The sequence below is a fragment of the Schistocerca nitens genome, chromosome 4 (genome assembly GCF_023898315.1).
Source record: "Schistocerca nitens isolate TAMUIC-IGC-003100 chromosome 4, iqSchNite1.1, whole genome shotgun sequence".
Lineage (NCBI taxonomy): Eukaryota > Metazoa > Arthropoda > Insecta > Orthoptera > Acrididae > Schistocerca > Schistocerca nitens.
The window spans coordinates 773,252,199-773,276,352 of NC_064617.1; the positions used below are offsets into that span (position 1 = coordinate 773,252,199).

The window sequence follows — 24,154 nt, forward strand, 5'->3', positions numbered from 1 at the left end:
CCAAAATGTGGAATGGATAAAAGAAGGGTTTCAGCAATATAAGCATATGAATCTAGAAAGAGGAAAAACAGAACCAGTACTCCTGTTGAAGAAGAAAGAAAGGAAATATAAGAAAAAACGTCTTAGGATCAAGGGAGTAAATAAGATAGCTTCATAATGACTGATTCCCATTACCACCCCCATCCTCAAAGATAGATCCTGGAGGATGAAGTGTGTTAGTCATACCCAACAGAATGGAACTGTATCAACCTTGTGTATAGTCAGTAGAGACTGGGTAACAAAATATCTCTATGTCGATGGTTGCTCACAATATTTCACCACTATCAAATGTATGTCTGCATGTGGTGGTGTAAAATATTCCAGCTTGGCCATAGGTATCTCTGTACTTCATTACTAAAGGTACGTACTTAACATCTTACATTACTTAACTCCCCTACAGAAGATATATAAAACCCAACTATTATTTATAAGAGGAAAGAAAAGTTAGAAAAGCATGCATACAAAAAAATACAAAAGCACATTTTCTATACTCAGGTAAAGCTTATACAAAAAAATTCTTGTGTTTGTTGCTTTTTTGTTCAGCTCACTCATGTGGCTTATAATCATTATTCAATAACATACGTACTTTATACTCAAATGGTGTACCTTTCTTGCTTCTTTCATACTGCTTCTTAGGATAGCACAGTACTAGATGGATGTACATTAAAAAAAAATGGTTCAAATGGCTCTGAGCACTATGGGACTCAACTGCTGAGGTCATTAGTCCCCTAGAACTTAGAACTACTTAAACCTAACTAACCTAAGGACATCACAAACATCCATGCCCGAGGCAGGATTCGAACCTGCGACCGTAGTGGTCTTGCGGTTCCAGACTGCAGTGCCTTTAACCGCACGGCCACTTCAGCCGGCCGGATGTACATTAAAGACAATAGAATAGTTGAAAAGTAAGAAATTGCTTAATGGAAAACTAAATATGAAGTAATTAACTGGGACTGTTGATGGACATCAGTCCACTCTCCTGCGGATTTAAATACCTTAAATGGATACGTGTTATGTAATTGTTTTCTTGCCCAGTTTTGGCATCTACCAGAAAAGAAAAAACACTGCTTTTCAATATGGAATATCCACTATTTTAAAAGGTCAACAGTATTTTTGAAAAAAAGTTACTAGTCTCTTCTTTATATTTGAACTACAATGTAACCCTCAGTGAGTAATAATTTGTCTATATTAAATTCGGGGGTTTTCACATGTTCACTATATTTCTTCACTCTGATTACTGCTTGCTTATGTAGACTGTAATCTACCACGTTACATAATTTCTCTGCTTCTACCTTTTTTATGGTTCATCATCTAAAAACAAAGATGATGTGACTTACCAAATGAAAGTGCTGGCAGGTCGACAGACACACAAACAAACACAAACATGCACACAAAATTCAAGCTTTTGCAACAAACTGTTGCCTCATCAGGAAAGAGGGAAGGAGAGGGAAAGACGAAAGGATGTGGGTTTTTAAGGGAGAGGGTAAGGAGTCATTCCAATCCCGGGAGCGGAAAGACTTACCTTAGGGGGAGAAAAGGACGGGTATACACTCGCACACACACACATATCCATCCACAAATATACAGACACAAGCAGACATATTTAAAGACAAAGAGTTTGGGCAGAGATGTCAGTCGAGGCAGAAGTGCAGAGGCAAAGATGTTGTTGAATGACAGGTGAGGTATGAGTGGCGGCAACTTGAAATTAAAACCCACATCCTTTCGTCTTTCCCTCTCCTTCCCTCTTTCCTGATGAGGCAACAGTTTGTTGCGAAAGCTTGAATTTTGTGTGTATGTTTGTGTTTGCCTCTTTCATTACTCGCTTACAAGGGTTTGACTGTGGGTGTTATTTTAAACAATCACACGTTTGACACCTTCCTGTGCTACCAATTCCTTAAAACTGTTGCCTGTGAACTGTGATCCATTATCTGTTACTAATCATTGAGGTTTCCTGCATCTTTAAAATATTCTTTCAAACAGTTTATTGTGATAGTTATATTTGCTTGTTTACTTGGTTATAGTTTCACATATTTCAAAACATACATGTGACTCCTCCTCTAACTTTGGACAATTCGCCAAAAGATCTGCTGCCGTTAGATAATGTAAAGGCTTTCAGTATTTCATTACTGGTGTTAACTTAAAGCTAGAACATTTATTGAGAAAATAACCCCTTGTCCTCTGGTTCTAGGCATTTCATTCATACCTAAAGATAGTTGTAACACTGCATCTGGCATTTTATTTTGTGAATATTTTAAGCAGTTAATCTCTATTTCATATTCCTGAAGGAACAATATCCATCAGAGTAATTGCCTATGCAGTAACATACTTTGCTTAACGAGTATTAATGCTTGATGATCCGTATTTTATTATTATTGTGAAGCTACTTTAAGAAAAACAAAAATTCATGTTACATTTTGATCACATCTCATAGACTCCTGTCACTGGTAATAAGGAACAAATACTCTTATTTCTAAAAAAAAAAAAAATATCCTGTGCAACTAAAGAAATCTCACTTCCTGAGTTTATGTAAATATCTACATGCTCTTCTAACGTTTTCTACTATTATAGGTTTTGTTGCTCCTCTTTTAACAAGTTATGTTCTTCCAATAACCATTCCCTTATAGTATTAGTATGTGTGAAAGCAAGCAGCTTCTTGGTATATGGCCTTATGATTTTGTTGTTATATCATACATTCTGGCTCATATTCCAGGATACTCCCCATTTCCTATTACTATAATGAAGTAATTACTCTTTTGAGTCTTGATTAGTAAAAACACAAGATATATTTTACCGTAGCGTTGAAAGTGTTCACATTTTGGGTATGAATATCTGTGAGTTATTATTCTGTTGACCATTTCTTGTTTTGTTTCCACTACTGTTGAGTCTTTTATCTTAATAACAGACGTTACTTTCTTTTCTCTTTTGAAACTTCAATGGATAATAAATGTCTTCACTATTTTCTGTGTTGTGGTTTTTACCTGTGTGTAATGTCCTATTTCTTTATGAAGCATATCCAAGCCTTCTATAAAGGTCAGATACAAATCCAGGTAGGGGTGGAGGTGCTATTGGGTTGCAGCTCCCTCCCCCACTCCCGAACTAAAGTGATTTCTTCTTAGTAAAAGTAAATAAAATAAAAGTAAATTCTTTGCTGCAAAACCTTCAGACAGTGTCAAAAATTTTCTCGCTGTTGTAGTTGGTTTTATAACAGATCAAGCAAACAGCTTCGTTTACTGTAGAGAACTTGGAGATGGCACAGTGACACAAAATTTCTATGAGCTCCACTCCCCTACACCTCCACACCCAGACCCAAATCATGGATTTGACTCCAATAAAGATTAATAGGCCATCAACAGTGTTCCATCCACTATACCACATTTCTTTCCTCACATAGTAAGGTAGCCTCATAATGAGGACCCGTACCAAATGTTTTTGCTCTAGCGGGCTGTCCAAATATTTGGATCTACCTGAGTGTTACTCATTTCATTTCGTGTAAGAACACCATGTATTGTTATAGCATTTAGGATCTAGTAATTCTAGTGTTAATTTCTCCTGTGTACTGGGTGACCGATATTTTCTTTTGAATTATTCCTGGAAAACTTCTTAAGATTTAAATTCTTCTGAATAAGCCATTCCCCGTTCTGCCATGTCAGCTACTAGACTACTAAATGTAAAATCTATTTTCTTACAATCTCCCCTGGTCTTTGATAAAGATCGAAAGAACACTTAAAAAATCAGTCAGTTGTGCAACACCATCTAATATAAATTTAGGAAATTGCTTTGACGCATTCATCCCATTTACTATGTGAAATTCCTCTATTACATCATTTGACACCCCAGGACTACTGATAATCATTTTATACTTTGGGGTAAGGCTTGCCATAACTTCTGAAATTAATCATGGTTTTCGACAGTGTCATTCAAAGAATTAGTGATAGGGCTAGTAGATTCAACTTTCTGCAGTACCTTTTGTTCAGCTAATGGCTGCAAATGTTTTTTGGAAATTAGTCACAGAATTACATCAACCAGTTCCCTACTTTGTTCTAGAACCGCTACCAAGCCTCGTGTGTCTGAGCTTTTATTATTCATATTTTCAAAATTACTAGTTGAAGATTCTTCTATTTGTTTCATCTTTGTGTTTATACCTCTAAACTGTTCTTCAGATTCTTTCCAAGTTAAGTCACATTGTTTCTGTTTCTAACTTCTTTGATAATTTTTCTAAGGTTTCTTCTATTTTACAAATTTTATCTACTTTTGTAGATATCATAAAGCATGACTACTTTATCCCTGGACAAGGGTTAACTATGGTCCAACTCTTATAAAGGTTCAATCCTGTCTAGAACCTATTGTAATAAACATTTCAGAACAGTTCTGATTCTGTCCAACAGCTGACAGTTTCTAATAGCTCATATCTTTGAGTTATTCTGCCACTCTTACTTTGTTTTAGAACTGATTCAACTTGGGATGAATCTTATCACATTGAAAATGAGTACTGATAAGATGATGTTATAGTCAGTGCTGTATTTCTGGGGGAACACTGGGGGATGCGTACCCCTAAATTTTTCGTCAACAAAGTAATTTTTTTATGATGTTGAGAACTTGGAAGAGTGCAAAGATTTATTTCATGGGCATAAATTTTTGTTTCATTTTTTCGTGTTGGTAATTGCAATACGAACGATACCAGGACAGTTTTTGGTGGGAAAAGCGATGTCATTGATGGATTCAAGCATTTTGAAGCTGCGGCAACCGTTCTCAACAACTGAATTGCTGGCAGCCAGTTCGACAAGCATGTAGTGCCCTCGCCCACTAATAGTGGGCTCTTCCAGAGAGGGAAATATGTAGAGGATTTCGGGAGTATTTGATGGAGAATAAAATTCCAGCATCCCTTCTTTCCTCTTCAGAATGCACTGAAATGTGTTCCTATATCAATGAATGAATGTGAACATGGGTTTTCCCAAATGAATCTGATCGTCTTGCCAACAAGAGCTGATTTCATCTTTCCACAGTCAGCAATCTGATGTTCATAAAGTTGGTTGGTCGTCCACGGATGATGTTCCAGCCCATGGATTATGTACGCTCTTGGTTCATGAAAGGCAGACATCTTGCTACTGATAGCAAGAGTAAAGGAAGAAAGGGTGAAGACTACAGCGGTGTTGTCGTTATGTGAAAGTCCATGTGATGTGTAGGCTACGGGAACAATTCCATTTTTGCCATTACTTCGCAGAGTTGTGTAACTTAGAGCAACTAAGTGAATGACGGAAAACAGATAAAAATGGCGATCACAAATAATTGATCATAACGCCCACCACCAGAGTCTCGTGATCGATTTAGGATCGCACGTTCGATATGTATCGTTTGGGCCCCGCGACTTCGAGAGGCAATCATTCTTGGAAATTACCACAGCACCCAAGAACTAAAGTCAGTTTGGAAGCTGTTGTAATGCTATTAATGTAAGTTACACTGTAGTTTTATAGTTAAATAAATTTTCAGCTGTATTAAAAATTGGTCAGTTGAAGCATGGGATACCACCCATCATCTATGCCATTTTGGGAGCCAAACAAGGTTACGAAAGATTTTTGTAGTGTAGCTTCTATTGTTGTTGATAGGTGTGGATGGTTTTTGTTGTATTGTGTCTTTTATTGGTATTTTATAGGATAAAATATGTGTTCTGTAATATTTCCTTGTATTGTTTTGTATGTCAGAGGGTTGATTGGACTCACCTGTTTCATTTGAGGTGTATTACAGGTCAACTGAAGCGTACCATACCATTTTCTTTTATTGTTCAGGGGTTGATGAGAATCACTTGCTTCATTTGAGGTAATGTAAACTGAAGTGTTCGATATCACATTCTCTTGTATGTTTGGGTGTTTCTCGGTATCGCCTGCTTCATTTGAGATGTAGTAAAGTCAACTGAAGAGTCCGATACCATTTTCTTTGTAGTTCGACATGTTGATGATGTAATAGCTAAAAGCAGATGGGTGGTATCCCATGCTTCAGTTATAAGTAATTTTCGATGCATTATATCCAATGTCGGAGTACCCTCAAACTTTTTTTTTTAGAAAAAAAGCACTGGTTATAGTATAGTCAAATGTAAACAACCGCTGGACCTCACCAATATGCAGTTTACAGCACTGAAAATCTGAAATAATGCCTGGGATCCATAAGAAATAGAACTCTTGCCTCAAATGATACAAATGCTTCTAAACTATTGTCAGATACTAGTAAACAACTTCAGAATAGAAAAAACCCAGACAGTGCTTGATTAATCTGGTGATGAAGATCTATTAGAAGAACACATTCTTGAGGCAGTTTCAGATGAAGAGTGTAACAGTATTATGATAAGAATGGTTGTTACCATAAAGCAGAGATGCTGGGTCACACGTAGGCACAACAAGAGAGACTGAAGACTGTCAGAAAGTGAGCTTTCAGCCAACAAGGCCTTTGACGGACACACACGCACGCACGAGCGCGCGCGCGCGCACACACACACACACACACACACACACACACACACACACACACACACTGGATTTTCCACTGTCAGATGAAGATTGGGAATAATACAGAAGAAACTGAATAGAAATGTTAGCAACATCTATGGACAATGAAGAGAGCCTATCAAAAACACAGGAGAAACTGAAACCAATCAGCACAGGGATCACTGTGTTTGTGGTTACAAGTATAAAAATAAACGTTACTCCAGTATTTTTGAAAGCTTCATCAAAGATGGTGAAACCATAAAAATAATGATGACATTTCTTGATAACTGGAAATGGCCTGTAACTAGAGAGGTACTTTTTTTTTTGAAAAGGGGATGAAATAATGAAGATATAACCCCTTAAAATGATTAAGTAAAAGACGTATTACTCAGTGTTACAGCCGGTCGACGCTGATGAATTTTGCTAAATATTCTACTAGTGCAGTCGCTGACATTCTGACACTCCAATATACCTAACAAAAACATTGGCCTTCTCTTTGGTAACAAAACATCACTAAATTTTGTTCATGCTTATTACTTTTTTTTACATATTAAATAAAAAGTTACACTACCCAGATTTGTTATTATTTTTGTCCCTAATACCAAAAACTACATAAATGTTGTTTTACTATGAGCCTATAAGGTAACAAAATGAATTTTAAAGAGGGTAACATTGCCTCATGCTATTATCCTGTCTTAAATAATGTTTATATTAAGTGGAGCCAAGTAACCCACTCCAGGAGCTACTTTGCTCCAATTTTTTAAACATTATAAAATTTCAAAAATAGATATTTGATATCTTTGTGTGTTACTAGACAGTTTTTAAATTGATTTAGAATAGACTAACCTCATTTCAAAAAGTCATTTTACAAAATTACTGTGCATTACAAGATTTCGTCTGAAAAACTGTCCAAAATGGAGCAAAGTAACCCCACGTTACAGTACCTTATCTTCTTGCCTCTTTACATCTGAAACTCCATTTTTTTTATTCCTCCCCTTGGGTTTTAAGCATAATAATACTATTAGACATTTCATCTAATTACTTCCTATCTCTGCGTGAGCTTTACTACTATCTGACAATTCTTTCAATTTCTTCAATACTTCTGACATCCTGCTATTCATTTTGCAGATAGTAACTGGCATACAGTGTAGACAAAATTATATACCCTAAATAACGCTTCAATAGCATGAATCTGAACGCAACTGTCCCTAACTAGTGAAATATCTTTCAGTAACATTTTACACACTATACTACGGAAAAGGATTTCAGTTCTGGGCTGTTTACAGCTCACCTGATAGGTCATACTGCTGACTGCCCTGCACTACTGATGCGTCACTTGAGGGCAAAGCGATGAACTGCTGTGCAATTGTGTAGTCAGCTGAGTGTTTGTGTAGTCAGCCAAGTGACCACTGCACTGAGAAGTGAAGCTGCGCTATTGTCACACTGACCGACACTGAGACACCATTGAATGTTGAAATCGTTCTATATAGTCAACATAATTGTTCTAGGCTCATGTGCAAAAAGTTTTTAATCAAGCACATGAACATGTCTTGCTGTTGACCTGATTGCTATTGTCAACTATTTTAGTTTATCCAATTCCTTGGTTTTCACCAAATGAAAATTACTTCTTCTTGAACCACACATACACACACACCAAACGCAAATTGCACACACGTCTGCAGTCTCAGAGAGCTGAAACTACACTGCGAGCAGCAGCACCAGTGCATGATAGGAGTAGCAACTGGGAGGGGATAAGGAGGAGGCTCAGGCAGGGAGGGGGAGGGATAGTATGGTGGGAGTGGCGGACAGTGAAGTGTTGCAGAGGGGGGAGGGGATAAGTAGCGGAAAGGAGAGAAATAAAAATTAATTAATAGACTGGGTGTGGCATTGAAATGACGGATGTGTAGTGCTGGAATGCGAACAGAGACGGGCCTGGGTGGGTGAGGACAGTGACTAACGAAGGTTGAGGCCAGGAAGGTTACGGGAACGTAGGATGTATTGCAGGGAAAGTTTCAAACTGTGCAATTCAGAAAAGCTGGTGTTGGTGGGAAAGATCCATATGGCATAGGCTGTGAAGCAGTCATTGAGATGAGGGGTATCATGTTTGGCAGTGTATTCAGCAACAGGGTGCTCCACTTGTTTTTTGGCCACAGTTTGTCGGTGGCCGTTCATGCGGACAGACAGCTTGTTGGTTGTCAAGCCTACATAGAATGCAGCACAGTGGTTGCAGCTTAGCTTGTAAATCACATGACTGGTTTCACAGGTAGCCCTGCCTTTGACAGGATACATGATGTTAGTGTGCGGACTGGCATAGGTGGTGGTAGGAGGATGTATGGGACAGGTCTTGCATCTAGGTCTATCACAGGGGTATGAGCCATGAGGTAAGGGATTGGGAACAGGGGTTGTGTAAGGATGGACAAGTATATTGTGTAGGTTCGGTGGACAGTGGAATACCACGGTAGGAGGAATGGGAAGGATAGTGAGTAGGACATTCCTAATTTCAGGGCACGACGAGAGGTAATCGAAACCCAGGCCGGCCACAGAGGAGCATTCCCCTTTTAACTCAGTACCATCCGGGACTGGAGCAACTGAATTACATTATCCACCAGGGTTTCGATTACCTCTCTTCGTGCCCTGAAATGAGAAATGTCCTACTCACTATCCTTCCCACCCCTCCTACCGTGGTATTCCGCCGTCCACCGAACCTACACAATATACTCATCCATCCTTACACAACCCCTGTTCCCAATCCCTTACCTCATGGCTCATACCCCTGTAATAGACCTAGATGCAAGACCTGTCCCATACATCCTCCTACCACCACCTTCTCCAGTCTGCTCACTAACATCACCTATCCCATCAAAGGCAGGGCTACCTGTGAAACCAGTCATGTGATTTACAAGCTAAGCTGCAACCACTGTGCTATATTCTATGTAGGCATGACAACCCACAAGCTGTCTGTCCATGTGAACGGCCACCGGCAAACTGTGGCCAAAAAACAAGTGGACCACCCTGTTGCTGAACACGCTGCCAAACATGATATCCTCATCTCAATAACTGCTTCACAGCCTGTGCCATATGGATCCTTCCCACCAACACCAGCTTTTCTGAATTGCGCAGTTGGGAACTTACCCTGCAATACATCCTACATTCCCGTAACCTTCCTGGCCTCAACCTTCGTTAGTTACTGTCCTCACCCACCCAGCCCCCTCCCTGTTCCCATTCCAGCACTACACAGCCGTCATTTCACCGCCACACCCAGTATTTTAATTTATTTTTATTTCTCTCGATTCCGCTGCTTATCCCCTCCCCCCTCCGCACCTTCTCTCCTGCCCTCCGTCTTAACTGCAACCCTTTACTATCCGCCACTCCCATCAGACTATCCCGCCCCTCCCCGCCCAGCCTTCTCCTTACCCCCACCCAGTCGCCACTCCCATTATGCACTGGTGCTGCTGCTCGCAGTGTAGTTTCAGCTCTCTGAGACTGCAGAGGTGTGTGCAAGTTGCGTTTGCCTGAGTGTGTGTGTGCGTGTGTGTCTACTGCTGACACAGGCCTTAATGGCCGAAAGCTATGAGTGCGTTAATCTTTTTACTGTGCTTATCGCAATTCAGCATCTCCACAATATGGTGAGTAGCAACTTTCCTTCTCTGGTATTGTTACATTCTTCTTAAACATTTTAGCTACTTGGGCAACACTATAGCCAGTGCTCACCTATATCTCCTTCACTGTTTAATTAGGTTACTCTGGGCAAAGTTGCATTTTCTACCCGTATTTCTTGAAAATTCTTCTTATTTTCAATAAATTTCTCCTTTTTGTGCCTCTTATTTGCACCTTGAACTCAGGAGTGGTACAGCTGGACTAAGCCAAAATGAAGTGTTACCCTTCAAATGATCTGACACCTTGAAGCTATTCATGATAACTTTTACTTCAAGTATATCTTGTTTTTTAATGGCCATCTTTCTCTGCACAGGATTGAGTGCTGTAAGAGAGCTCTGAACTATGCAAGCTACTAAATGGTGTAAATGTCTTTCAATGGTTCTTCTGTATTTTGTGGCCAGTGTATAAGAACGCTTACAACTGTGGATGGACAGATCACTTCTCAGTTCATAACTTCGCATACACTGTTACAAATAATCATTTCAATAGAGACCCTCGGAACAGAATGATATTTTTAAAAAGCTTCCTTCAATTGTTCCCAGGTGGTGGTGCTATTACACAGCTTCTTACGCCTTGCCCTCTAAGACATAACTAAGCTGCAATGCCAAAGTATAAGAGATACTGCCACTTCAGGTGGAGACGCTCAATCGCAATTACACCTTGATGACGTTCAGTACTCCACTTCTCTCATCACACCTGCACATACCTCAAACTACAGCACACACAGTGCGAAGTTCTCGACTTAAATACTACATAAACAATGTTTTTTCTACATGCTCGTCCTTCATCGGCTTGAGAGGAAAAAGTTTAACATATTGTTCTGAACGAACAACCTGTCAAACGACACTACACTCCAGAAATATGCCTTCAGGAAAAAGACTTAATAACACTTAAATTCACGTTCAGTGTTAAAAAATTTCACTTCTTCATAAATGCTTTTCTTGTCATTACTGGGCAACTTCTTATATCCTTTCTACTTTGGCCATCATCAGTTATTTTGCAGCCCAAATAGCAAAACTTATCTCATCTAATACTTTTTGTCTCTCATTTCCAAATTCCCTCAACGTTGCCCAATTTGACTACATTCCATGACTCTTGTTTTGCTTTTGTTGATGCTCATCTTGTATACTCCTTTCAAGACAATGTCCATTCTGTTCAACTGCCTTCCAAGCCCTTTGCTGTCACTGACACAATTACACTGTCATCAGCAAACCTCAAAATTTTTATGTCTTCTCCCTGAATTTTAATTCTGTCTCCAAACTTTATTTGGTTTCCTCTAATGCTTGCTCAGTGCACAGATTGAATAACGTCAGGGATAGGCTACCACACTGTCTTATCCGTTGAATCAACCACTGCTTCCTGTTCATACCCCTCAACTCTTTATAACCACCTGCTATCTTCATTTTTCAAAGAATGTATTCCAGTCACCATTGTCAAAAGCTTTGTCTAAGTCCACATACATTATAAACACAGGTTTGCCTTTCCTTAACCTATCTTCTAAGAGGTGTCATATGGTCAGTATTGCTTCAAGTGTTCCTACATTTCTCCAGAAGCCAAATTGATCTTCCCCAAGGTCAGTTTCTACCAGTTTTTCCATTTTTCTGCAAATAATGTGTGTCAATATTTTGCAACCATGACATATAAAATTCATAATTCACTAACATTCACACCTGTCAGCACATGCTTCTTTGAATTTGGAATTACTCCTTTCATTTTGAAGTCTGATGGTGTGAGGATAGTTTGAAAAGTTTGTGGAATCACCACCAGATGTCAGCTCTAGTGCACTGAGGTTCCCGCATAATAATATCAGTACTCTGGTTAGAGATCTATAGTGTGAACATCTCTCTGTTATTCCCATATAGTGATTTGTGAAGACAGAAAAAAATCAAGATTCAAACAATGATCAAGTATTTCGTAAGGAAAAGTGTGAAAGCAAAGGAAATTCATGCAATTTTCACAACACACCGAAGGGGCTATACCTCTTCATATTCAATTGTTGCCAAGTAGACAAATGAGTTTAAATTTGGATGGGCTTCGATGAGAATCTGCTTAGTGGTCAGAAAAGATGTGCCACTACCCCAGAAATTATGGCAAAAGTGCATCAAATGGTCATGGAGGATCACTCACTGAAATTTTGAGAAACTGCTGAATCAATATGGATATCATCTGAATGGATATATCAAATTTTAACAGAGGAATTGGATATGAGAAAATTATCTGTTTCACGGGTGCCACACCTCTTAACACAGGATCAGAAACAAATCAGAATGGAAATGTTTGATTCCTTTTCGGAGCAGCCAACCCTATATGGTCAGCCAGAAAAGTCATTGTCAGTTTTCCAGGATGCGAAAGGGATTCTGCTGATAGTTTACCTTCCCACAGGTCAAATAACTATGGAATAATGCTATGCTATATGTCTGGACCACCTACAGCAAAAGAAACACCAGGAAAGGCCAGCAGTTGACATCCATGTTTTGTACATAAGGTTGTTGCTCTGTGCTACCATCTCTGCCTGCCACTTTTGGAATACGGTATGTTCATTGTGTAAAACATGACTGAAAATGGTCACTATTTTTAAATAAATGTGTGTATGTGATGAAAACTGCTTTTTAATTTTTGTTAAATACTAGTAGAGTACCCAGCATTGCCCAGGTATGTATTTATTTCAATTCTAATAGTCCATCTAATTTCTCCTCTCTCTGTCTACCTCTTCCATCCCCGCTCTCTGTATATCTCCTCTCACCCCTCTTTCTATACACCTGCTACCCCCTCCTCTTTTTGTATATCTCCTTCTCTTCCCTTTTTCTGTCCATTTCCTCTCCTTTTCTCCATGTCATCAATGATATAAATTTTGTAAGTACATTCAGCAGCATATATGAATACTGTCTGTTAAACATGCTGCAAGTAAGGTTAATAGCAATGAAGTAATAAAGTTAAACATCATGATGTCATGCCTGATGCACAGTTTTAATTAATGAACGGCAAAAATGTAGTAACTTATTTCCTTTCATCATTTTGTGGGAGCTGCAAGTGAGAAAAAGTTAAGCAAATGTCTGAAATTATGTGTGAAGTTTGCTGCAAGTCACTATGGGTTCTCATTCTCAAATACTTGATAGCATGCATGATAGCTATACATTATACAATGGGTACATTATGTGGCAAATATTGTGTAATTATGGGTTAAACACATTGAAGTTGAATCATATCATGTAGCACATATCAACCAATAAAAACATTTTCACGTTCAAAAGTCTAAGAGTAAATAGCATTTCTAAAGCATAATTATTTTACAATTCATGTAATATTCTTCAAATCAAGTATCTTGTGCTACACACTTTCTAAAGTAGCTTACTCCTCAGGGTTCAAGCTATTTTGTTACCAAATCAATTAAGTGGGTGAGTTCTGATAATTCATGTAAATGTCATACATGATGCAGCAGTTTTTCACACAAGTTGGTGTTTATAACATCATATATCCTGAACTGCGTGTTATACAATGATATAATTTTGCAGGTACATTCTGTGGTATATGTGAACACTGTCTACAACATGTGTCATGAATACAGTAAGTGGTGAAGAAGTAATAAATTACAAATCATGACTGATGCGAAAATGAACAGCGAAAATGTAGTGAGTGATAAACTTTTTGTTTTTGTCATTTTGTGAAGGGTGTCTACAACAAGAAGTTTCATAAATGTTTGAAATTATGTGTAAAGTTTATTGCAAGTTGCTAAGTGATACTGTTCTCAAATACTGGATGAATGAAATATGGGTATTCTTGCATTGTGGCCTACACTTCTTTTTCACTCCCACCCACATCCCTTTGATAGATAGGTTATTCTTACACCCAAAATGCTTCTATTCAGAGAGTAAGTGACAGACATACCGAGTTTGGTTGAAATCAGTCCAATGGTTTAAACAGTGATATGGAACATAATACAGTTTCATAATATGTACTGGTATGTGTATCTTTTTTCCCATTATAGGATTTCCGTGGCAATAAGCCTATAACAGTGCCTAAAGCAATACTCAAGTTATCAGCAAAAACCTAATGAAAATTCATCTAATAGTTTTGGAGAATAGCGGGCTCAGGCAGAAAGAAAAAAAAATTACTACAACTTTAAATTATGATTCTTTAACCTGGTTTTGATAAAATAAAGGCTGTACGTTGACCAGCCAGTGAAATTACCAGTGAAAACCTCATACAAATCCATCTAGTAGTTTTGGTGATTAACATTTTCAAAGACAAACAAACAGACAACATTTTTACATGTCTATTACTAGTATCTATTGTTTGTAGATTGCTGCTTTTTAATAATGATTACAAAAATAATGTTTTCATCATCTGCAGTGCAGTCTGTGTGATGAAATAACCCAGAGTAGACCCTGCCCGGAGTTCCCAATGGGTACTATTTTACTTCCCAATATTTTACACAATGAGATGTTATCATCATTTAACAATAAAGAGAGCTGCACAACCCCAGGAAAAACAACAGCTGTAGTTTGCCCTTGCACGGCCATTCTCAGTACCAGCAGAGCAAGGCCATGTTAGCTAACATTACAAAATCACTTTAGTCCCTAATCCAAACAACACACACACGAGCATCCCCCCCTCCCCCCCCCCCACACACACAGAGAGAGAGAGAGAGAGAGAGAGAGAGAGAGAGAGAGAGAGAGCGCACCAATGATAGTTCCAGTACTGCAACTCAACTGGAGTGAGCACTAACCTTGGCTGGAATACATGGGAAATATATGACACTGGGTGAAGTTGTGAATCATAGCCATGCAGAACATTTAGTGCACTCAAGATGGGAGTATGGCAATGGCCCAACCATAGTAGATACACCGGTTCCCATCAGATCACCAAAGTTAAGGGCTGTTGGGCGTGGCCGGCACTTGGATGGGTGACCATCTGGGCAGCCATGCGCTGTTACCATTTTTCGAGGTGCACTCAGCCTTGTGATGCCAATTGAGGAGCTACTTGACCGAATGGTAGCGGCTCCGGTCACAGAAAACCATCATAACAACCACGAGAGCGGTGTGCTGACCACACGCTCTAACATTTCGAACTTAAAGTGTGAGTGTGAATCTGGGTTATTTTGGTTTATTCCCCCAACCCCCCTTCCACTTCTTCATGAGGTGACTTACTTGGAATTTGCAGCCACTCTTCTTTACTGGATAGCCGGCTGCTGGAAACCCTCTTGACTTCTTCTCCGTTGAATAACACTAGGTACATGAATTTTTAGACTCCTTCTACTTACAAAATAAGTAGACATACAAACTTTGCTTATCGTCAATTAATGATGTGTTTGACTTTCATACACAATAAAACTATAACTTTTAACATAAATATATAACTTCCGGTAAGTCTCTCGCACAGCCGACCGTCAGAAGCAAACTGAGTTACAGTCAAAACAAAGTTGGCTTAGATACCATAGCTTTTCTTAACTTGAATCAGAAAAATAAGTCTTGCCTATAGCAAGCTTACGCCAAGAGTTTTCAAGAGTTCTTTTCCAACTGTCCTTATTTTAATAACAATAGTCAATGACACAGTAAGCACAGAGCTGCATATAAACTCCATGGTTGTTCCTTACACACTCACTCGAACATCTATGGATTGCCGGACAGGTACTTGTTGGTGCCGTTCGTCCGCCGTGTCTACTTTCTTCCCGCGACTGATTTTAAACCTGCACACACAAACATGTGACACGCAGTAGGTAGGATTATACCACCCCACACTCATATCCAGAATAACATGTGTTCGAGATGGTAGAAGGCTGAGTGGTTCTAGAATTTACACAGCAATTCTTGAATCACTACATAACCCCCCCTCAGATCGAACATACGATATTTTATACATCATCATTATGCAAATAATATCACTCATAATAACATTTCTTATCTTAATGGTATACATTACTTACATATGTTTATATACATGTCTTCCTTTCAATAACAGTTTTCTGTCCTCTCTTGAACAATATTTCGCTTATTGTTTCCTTACTCTTTTCTTATTTTACTTTGTTTTTAAGACCTGAGCATTTACTCATGGTTTTAGTCAGCTTTACTAATATTTAGGAATTGTGAGGACTCTTTTTCTTTTCTTTATTTCTTTTTTTTTCCAATCGTAAACTTCAGTTGTTTATGACACGAGTAACCTATTTTCTATTCTTATTTTTTGGACTTCAGTTTTCCTAGTATGTACTATTGCCATTATTTGTAGCTTGGAGGAACTCTGGACGAAATGAAAGTGTTCTTTTGACACTCATTTGTTTCGATGAAACCTAATAATCCTAGACGTTCATAGAATTTACACTTCCCAGAATAATCCCTATGAAATTTGTGACTTCTGTCACGATACTGTCCCCTTCTCCTAGGATCAGCACCTATTCCTTGCTTGTGGGTTGATCTTATGAGAGCACTTCCTCTTTCCATTCTGGTAGGTATGCCCCTTATAGAACATCTCTATTTTTTAGGCCACAGATCGTCCTATCTCCACGTAGGTACACCTGCCCTTTATACTTAGTGAATGCCGGGTACACCCCCCTTATCCTTTCTAAAGTAGGCCTCACGGTTCATTACCCTTGTATATTTCTACGTATACTGTAATTAAGTATCTTCTGGTAAAGATATAAATCTATTTTAAACTTCGCATTCATTCTTTAATTTATCATTTACTCCCTAGAGTCCTCCTCTACTTATCAACTACTATATTTTCAATATATACTATGTCTAAATATTCTATTTACATTCCATTATCCTTCAATTCATCACAGTACTTATTATAATGACGTTTCTTGATGATCAACAGTCCTTTCCTACTTTCATTTTCTTTCTTTGCTCACGCCTCTTTCTTATTTATCCATTACTCATTACTACTTTATAGTTGTTCATTATGTAGCATATTTGTTCCAAAAACTCATATGCTTTTGTCTCTTGTTACGCGTGAGTTCACTGTGCCTATTTTAATCTCTATTTAGAACTGCCACTGTGCTTTGTTTATGTGCACCTCTTCTTGTGTACATTCGATGTAGGTGCATATTTCCATACATACACACATTTTCCCCTACAACACTTGGCGGTTCTGACATCGTGACAGGCTTTGTCTTATGTAATTTAATGTTTGTGTAGAAGTGTATATTAGTGTATATGTGGTTGTGTGTTCGCATAGTCTGATTTTTAGGCCTTCTCATCTAAAGATAAGATTTAGGTTTCTAGTAAACATGGAAATAAGGAAGGACTTCAGCAATAGAAGTTTGTGAATATGAAAAGAGGGAAAAATAGGCAGATCCTCAAATGAGAAGTAAGAAAATAAAAAATAGATGTGGATGCTAGGATCGAAGAAGAGAAAGAAGATAGCCCCAAAGACAGGAAACTCTTCCAACCCCCCTTTTCTAGGATCCCTACCATTCAGGTACTTAAGTGAGACGCCAGAGGTGATCTGGCATTAAATCGTCCCCTACAGAACAGACTTGTCCCACTTTCACCCTTTGAGGTCCCTGAAGGTAATCCTAGCAAGCCAAAGGCGTGATGTGTGTTTTGTGTTAGTCATGATTTATCTTGTAAATCATGCTTTTAGCTACAATGCCCACCTCTTTCAAAATGTATAAAAACCCTCCCATCTATATCACATCTCATAAAAGGTATAAAATACTCTATATAAAATAGAAAAGCTATACACTATGGTATAACAGTTGTTCAGCTAGTCACATCATATTTTATTTTCCACAAATACAATACTCTATTCAGTTTATTTTGTCTATATATCACTTTTTTCTGAGATTCTCTTAAGTTGTTCTCTATTTTATAGTCATATCTGGTTTTCTAAGCAATAAGATTACAGAATAGTTTTAGATTTTAAAGGAATTCAGTGCAGGAAAACTATTTTGGCAAAACACTGAAAATAACTCGGGACCTGACGGTCGTTACTCTGCCCATTAATTCAGAATTTTAATGTCCCTGGGGGATAGATCACAGAATAGTTTAAGATTTTAAAGGAATTCGGTGCAAGAAAACTATTTTGGAATTCTCAGTATTTGCTGTTCCCCATTCTGAGGCTTCCCCTATAAGGTACCCAAAAACAAATTTGATCTTCTTGGAATCTTCCCAATTTTTTGGTAAAGCTTGGTTAAATCTTTTAAGAAATGGGTCGGATGTACATCTCCGTCTGGCTTAAATTTAGGGAATTGTCTAGATAACCCTGAATTAGCTCCCTATTTCAAATCAGTCACTGCCTCACTAATTAACACAACATTAGATGAAGTTACCTTTTTTTCTACTTTATCTCGGATAAGCTTAAATTCTCTCCACAGGTCGTCCACACCCTTCCTGGTATCATTGAGTTCGGAAGAAGGAATACGCGATACGTTTCCAAATGTTATTCTCTGGGTAACCTTTCAACCTATAATTTCTCCAAATTGATCCTCCAAACTAATTACATTTATATTATCAGAGTTAGCTATTTTCTCTTTGGAATTTCTTTCTACATTATCTACCCGTGTATTGACATCTGTAATTTGCGACTGAATGATTGGCATTAATTCATTACTCTTCTCTACACTCTCTTTCAAGTATTCATTCCCTGTCTTACATAATTATATTTAATATTGTCCACGTTTTAAAAATATCCTAACTTTTCAATAAACTCATTTTCTTTATTATTACATTTGTTCTCAATGTTAAGTTCTAACCTTTTCGATAAATCTTGAAAAGTGTCATTCTGTTTCTGACTAAGGTCAGTAAACATACGATTTATATGAGTGGTCAAAGAATTTGTCAGCTTGTTCTTTAAATCTACTTTTAAATTATCTACTTTATTACTTATATCATCAAACTCAATCTTCAAAGCACCCATGCCTTCACATAGATTACTAAATTCTTTGCTTTGCGAGCCGACTTTGGCATTTAACAAACCTAAATTTGTCGTCTGAATATTTAGAGTTTCACTCTGAGCACTTAAAGCTTCACTCTGGGTATTTAATTGAGAACTTAATGAGTTTAACTTAGGACTCTGAGCTTTGATTAAATTTATCAACTCAGCCCAGTCGGGCCATTTTTTGCTAATTTTCATGGCTATAGCTGGATCTTGAGTTTCCCCAACCTGTTGTATATTTTCCATACTTTCATATGCCTCAGCTCTTGTAAGCATTTCAAACTAACTTTAAATATGATAATTACACAATAAAAGTTCACTCAACAGTATCTTGTACCACTTCGTACTATAGTAATCAAGCTCTGTTTCACACTCACCCGGTGTATAATTCGTGTTGCGTAGGAGAGCGAATGTGGAGGCAGGTCAGCACCAGTGAACAGCAGCTGGTGCCGGCGGCGGCGGATGTATGTTGGTTTCCGCATCTGCATCTGCGTCCCCGTGATGTGTGTGAGAGCTGTATACTCCCCACACTGGATCTTCTTGGTTGAAGCATTCTATGTGTATTTCTTCTTAGACAAATACGTTGAAATCTTCTTTACTGTTTTATTGTTGTTAATTTTTTCATTTCTTCACCATTTTTCCACTTAAATTTTGCTCCATTATATACTTGAACATATTCCAATTTCTCGGAGTAATTCCCTTGTCTTCTTGTGCTTGGTTGCTATGGCAACACATAACAGCTTCTTTCTCGTTATTGACTTAAAATCCCTATTTTCTCGGTCCTTTCACACAGGTTGCCACGTTCTAATGTTCTAACAACTTAAAGTGTGAGTGTGAATCGGGGTTATTTCAGTTTATTCCCCCAAACCACCTTCCACTTCATCACGAGGTGGCTTACTTGGAATTTGCAGCCACTCTTCTTTACTGGATAGCTGGCTGCTGGAAACCCTCTTGACTTCTTCTCCATCAAATAACACTAGGTACAGGAATTTTTACACTCTTTCTACTTATGAAATAAGTAGACATACATACTTTGCTTTTTGTCAATTAACAATGTATTTGACTTTCATACACAACAAAACTCTCACTTTCAAGATAAGTATATAACTTCCAGTAAGTCTCTCGTACAGCCGAACATCTGAAGCAAACTAAGTTACAGTTAAAAGGAAGTTTGCTTAGATACCATGGCTTTTCTTAACATGAATCAGAAAAATAAGTCTTGCCTGCAGAAAGCTTACGTCAAGAGTTTTCGAGAGTTCTTTTTCAACTGCCCTTGTTTTAATAACAATAGTCAATGACACAATAAGCACAGAGCTGCATATAAACTCCATGGTTCTTCCTTACACACTCACTAAAACATCTATGGATTGCCTTGTCAGCGCTGTCCATCCGCCGTGTCTACTTTCTTCCTGCGACTGATTTTAAACTTGCATACACAAACATGTGACGCAAAGTAGATAGGACTCTACCATCCCACACTCATATCCAGAATATTGTGTGTTTGAGATGGTAGAAGGCTGAGTGGTTCTAGAATTTACACAGAAATTCTCGAATCACTACAACACCTCTCCTATCTGCATTCTCAGCTGAGGATGACACGGTGGTTGGATGGTCCCAATGGGCCACTTGTGGCCTGAAGATGGAGCGCTTTAAGATGGGAGTATGGTTGGGGTGGCGCCTATGTTTTGAAGGAGAGCGACAGACTGAAATAGAGGGCTGCTAGAAGAAACACAGAAGTAAATAGAAAAGGGATGAGTGTGGGGATGCTGAGTAAGAAGAAGAGTTAAGGCGGATATATGTCAGTTAAATTCAAACAATGGAAAATCCAGGATGGAAAGTAACAAAATTGTGAAAAGGAAAGTTGCTACTTGCCATATAGTGGAGATGCCAAGTCACAGATAGGCACAACAAAAAGACTGTCACAAATATAGCTTTCAACCAGTAAGGCCTTCGTCACAATTAGACAGCAAACACACACATACACACTCACACAAAAGCAACTCACACACGTTACTGGCCGAAAGCTATATTTTTGACAGTCTTTCTACTGTGCCTATCTATGTCTCAGTTAAATTCAGGTGGAAAAGTAATTTGGTGGTGGGAATGTGGGGAGATGAGTAACAGGATGGCATGTTAACTAGAGGATGGAATATAGTGGGGAGAGCAGTGGTGGTACAAGAAGCAGATGGTGAATAGGGACTAGGGAAGGGTGAGACCACATGTTTGGGAGTAGGAGTTGCATAGGATAAGGATATTGAATAGCACGGGAGGATTGTACAGACAGTGAGGAGATATTCTCAGTTTATTGGTACCTGGCAGGTAATATGAGTAAGTTGTTCCATTTCTGAGTGGTGTGGAGTTATAAAAAAGGATGTTGTTTTGTGGTGGGGTAGCAGACTTGCAGGAAGTAGATTGGAGATGTGGGGATATAGTGATAACAGGTGTGGTCAAATGATGTGTAAACAGCATTAGACAATAAGTTTTGTTGTTGTATTGTTCATAGACTGCGCTAATAATTTCAAACCACAGATCACCATCCAGAACATTCAGCCAAATATGGCCAGCAATTATGACAGACTCCACTGATCAATATTTGATGTTATTACGTGTGAAGGAATAGTACTATGACACCATGCCAACTACTGCCTGCCCTTGCTGCAGCCATCTGGAAGGTTATACCAGTTGGAAATGTGTGCTGAAGGCTTCAAGAAAATACTAGGTAAGTGAAGAGACTAGCAATGTCTGTACTGTTCACCATTCATCACTGGGTTTACAATGAACACAACCAACAACATGTATAATGGACAGCAGATATAAATGCTACTGTTACTTTCACAGATAAACCCTAGTTAACTTCTAAAGTCACAGAAGATGTACTTGTTTTGGCAGTAAGCCAGGGCCTGTAATCACCTATTAAACAATGGTGACAGAAATACTTTTGGAGGTGACAGTATACTGGAGTGTGGAGACTGACACACACACACACACACACACACACACACACACACACACACAACTTCCAATGTGATTCCTATGCCAGTGTAACATGTGATTTTGTCCTACAATATGCTTACGTCCAATTTCACAGTGCTCATCTCATGTGCAAATATGAAATGAATGATCCATTGGCTGTAGCGGGCAGCTCAATCTTCCATACTGCGTTGCATATATACATGTTTGGAATGCTCTCATGAGCTGTGTTGCTGCTTCTGGTTTCCAAACACCCGTTACTCTGAAAGCATCTTAGAAAAATATAAACAAATAACATCCATACCTTTTGAACCTCAAATATATTATCATTGTCGATATGTGCAGAATTGTTATTTGGAGTAATCACACTCTTAGCTGCCCTATAATGAACTGACAGACCTAATCTGAAATTCTAAACATGTTCTAAATTTGACCATAACATGTATGCTACTCTTGTGTTCTTCACTCATAAATTCTGAGTTACCATTACCTTTGGGATATTTGAATGACTAATGTAAACAAGTGCATAAGAATGGAAAAAGTTTCTCACCAGGAGGATAATTTGAGCAGTCGTACATATTCTTTAACTCTGGACTGATGTTCCATGTGAAGGACCAGCATCTCTGTCTATTTCGAGTACTAATTCACAATAGAAAAACATCTGTTCTGCTGCAGTTTCTGAAAATTTGGGAGTTGAATCAAAATAAGCCTCTATAATTATACAAATCTGGTATTACTGAAGTATGTCAAGGGGACCAGAGACACCATGCTAGTAAGTTTTCCGTGTCGCATACACTGCTGACTGGCTATTAAAATTGTGAAACCAGAAGGGCAGCTTGCTCGGGCATGCAAAATATTGGCATTGCAGCCCTACTTCGCAAAGTAGGTAAGAATAATGCCAGCTTCATGCTGCACTACAGAAATGTTATGCAGTAGGTTTCTCGTTCATAAATCATATTTGAAGTTGGATGGTTGTGATATATCATGTTTTACATCCTGCAAGAAGAAAGAATATCTAGCAAAAAGTTTTGCAATTTGACAATGGTAGCGTCGTGACCCACTGGGTTTGAGCTTTATTATTCCACAACATTGCTGCCCGCATTGCTCGCAATCCTGCGATTCTCGTGCAAACGTGGAACTGATGGGTTCAGTAGAACCATACTCCACACCACACAGGATCTCAATTGCCCTAACAGAACAGACATATTGTTTTCTTGGTCATACAAGGTCGCACAGCGACTTCACCCACCTTGAGTCAGGAAGTAGTCTTGTTTGTAGCAAGACGAGTATCCACACAAACAGCGTGAAGACTTTTGGAGTACAATGGACTGTCATCACAGTGACTTTGATGTGGCAGCAAAGAAGGGCGTTCCAACAGTGGTGCGCCCAACAAAAGTGGACATAGGAGTGGCACTACACTGTGAAACTACCTGGCAGATTAAAACTGTGCGCTGTACCGAGATTCAAAGTGGGACGTTTTCTTTCACGGGCAAGTACTCTAATGACTGAGCTACCCAAGCACAACTCACAACCTGTCCTCACAGCTTTACTTCTGCCAGCACCTCATCTCCCACCTTTCAGACTTCACAGATCCCACCTGCGAGTCTTACGGGACTAGCACTGCTGGAAATAAGGATATTGCAGAGACGTGACTTAGCCACAACCTGGGAGATGTTTCCAAAATGAATTTTTCACTCTGAAGCAGAGTGTGTACTGATATGAAACTTCCTCACAGATTAAAACTGTGTGCCGGACTGAGGCTCGAACTTGGAACATTTGCCTTTTATGCGCAAGTGCTCTACTAACTGAGGTACCCGAGTACAACTCGGGAGCCGTCCTCATAGCTTCACTTCTGCCCGTATCCCACCTCCTAGTTTCAAAACTTCATAGAAGCTCTCTTGTGGAACTTGCAGGACTAGCAGTCCCGGAAGAAATTGTAGCTCAGAAGATACAGCACTTGTCCACAAAAGGCAAAGATCCCAAGTTCAAGTCTTGGCCTGGCACACAACTTTAATCTGGCAGGAAGTTTCTGATCAGCACACAAACCTCTGCAAAGTAAAAAATTTATTCTGGCACTACACCATCTCTTCAGATGACTCCCAGTTTGGTATACAGCTCACGATGGACTCGTTCATGGGGGG

At 38.8% G+C, this 24,154-nt stretch overlaps 1 pseudogene; it reads left to right on the forward strand.

The window, feature by feature from the left end:
* Window positions 1-14,989: 14,989 nt before the first annotated feature.
* On the forward strand, window positions 14,990-15,107 carry LOC126254846 (5S ribosomal RNA; annotated as a pseudogene).
* The last annotated feature ends 9,047 nt before the right edge of the window (window positions 15,108-24,154 follow it).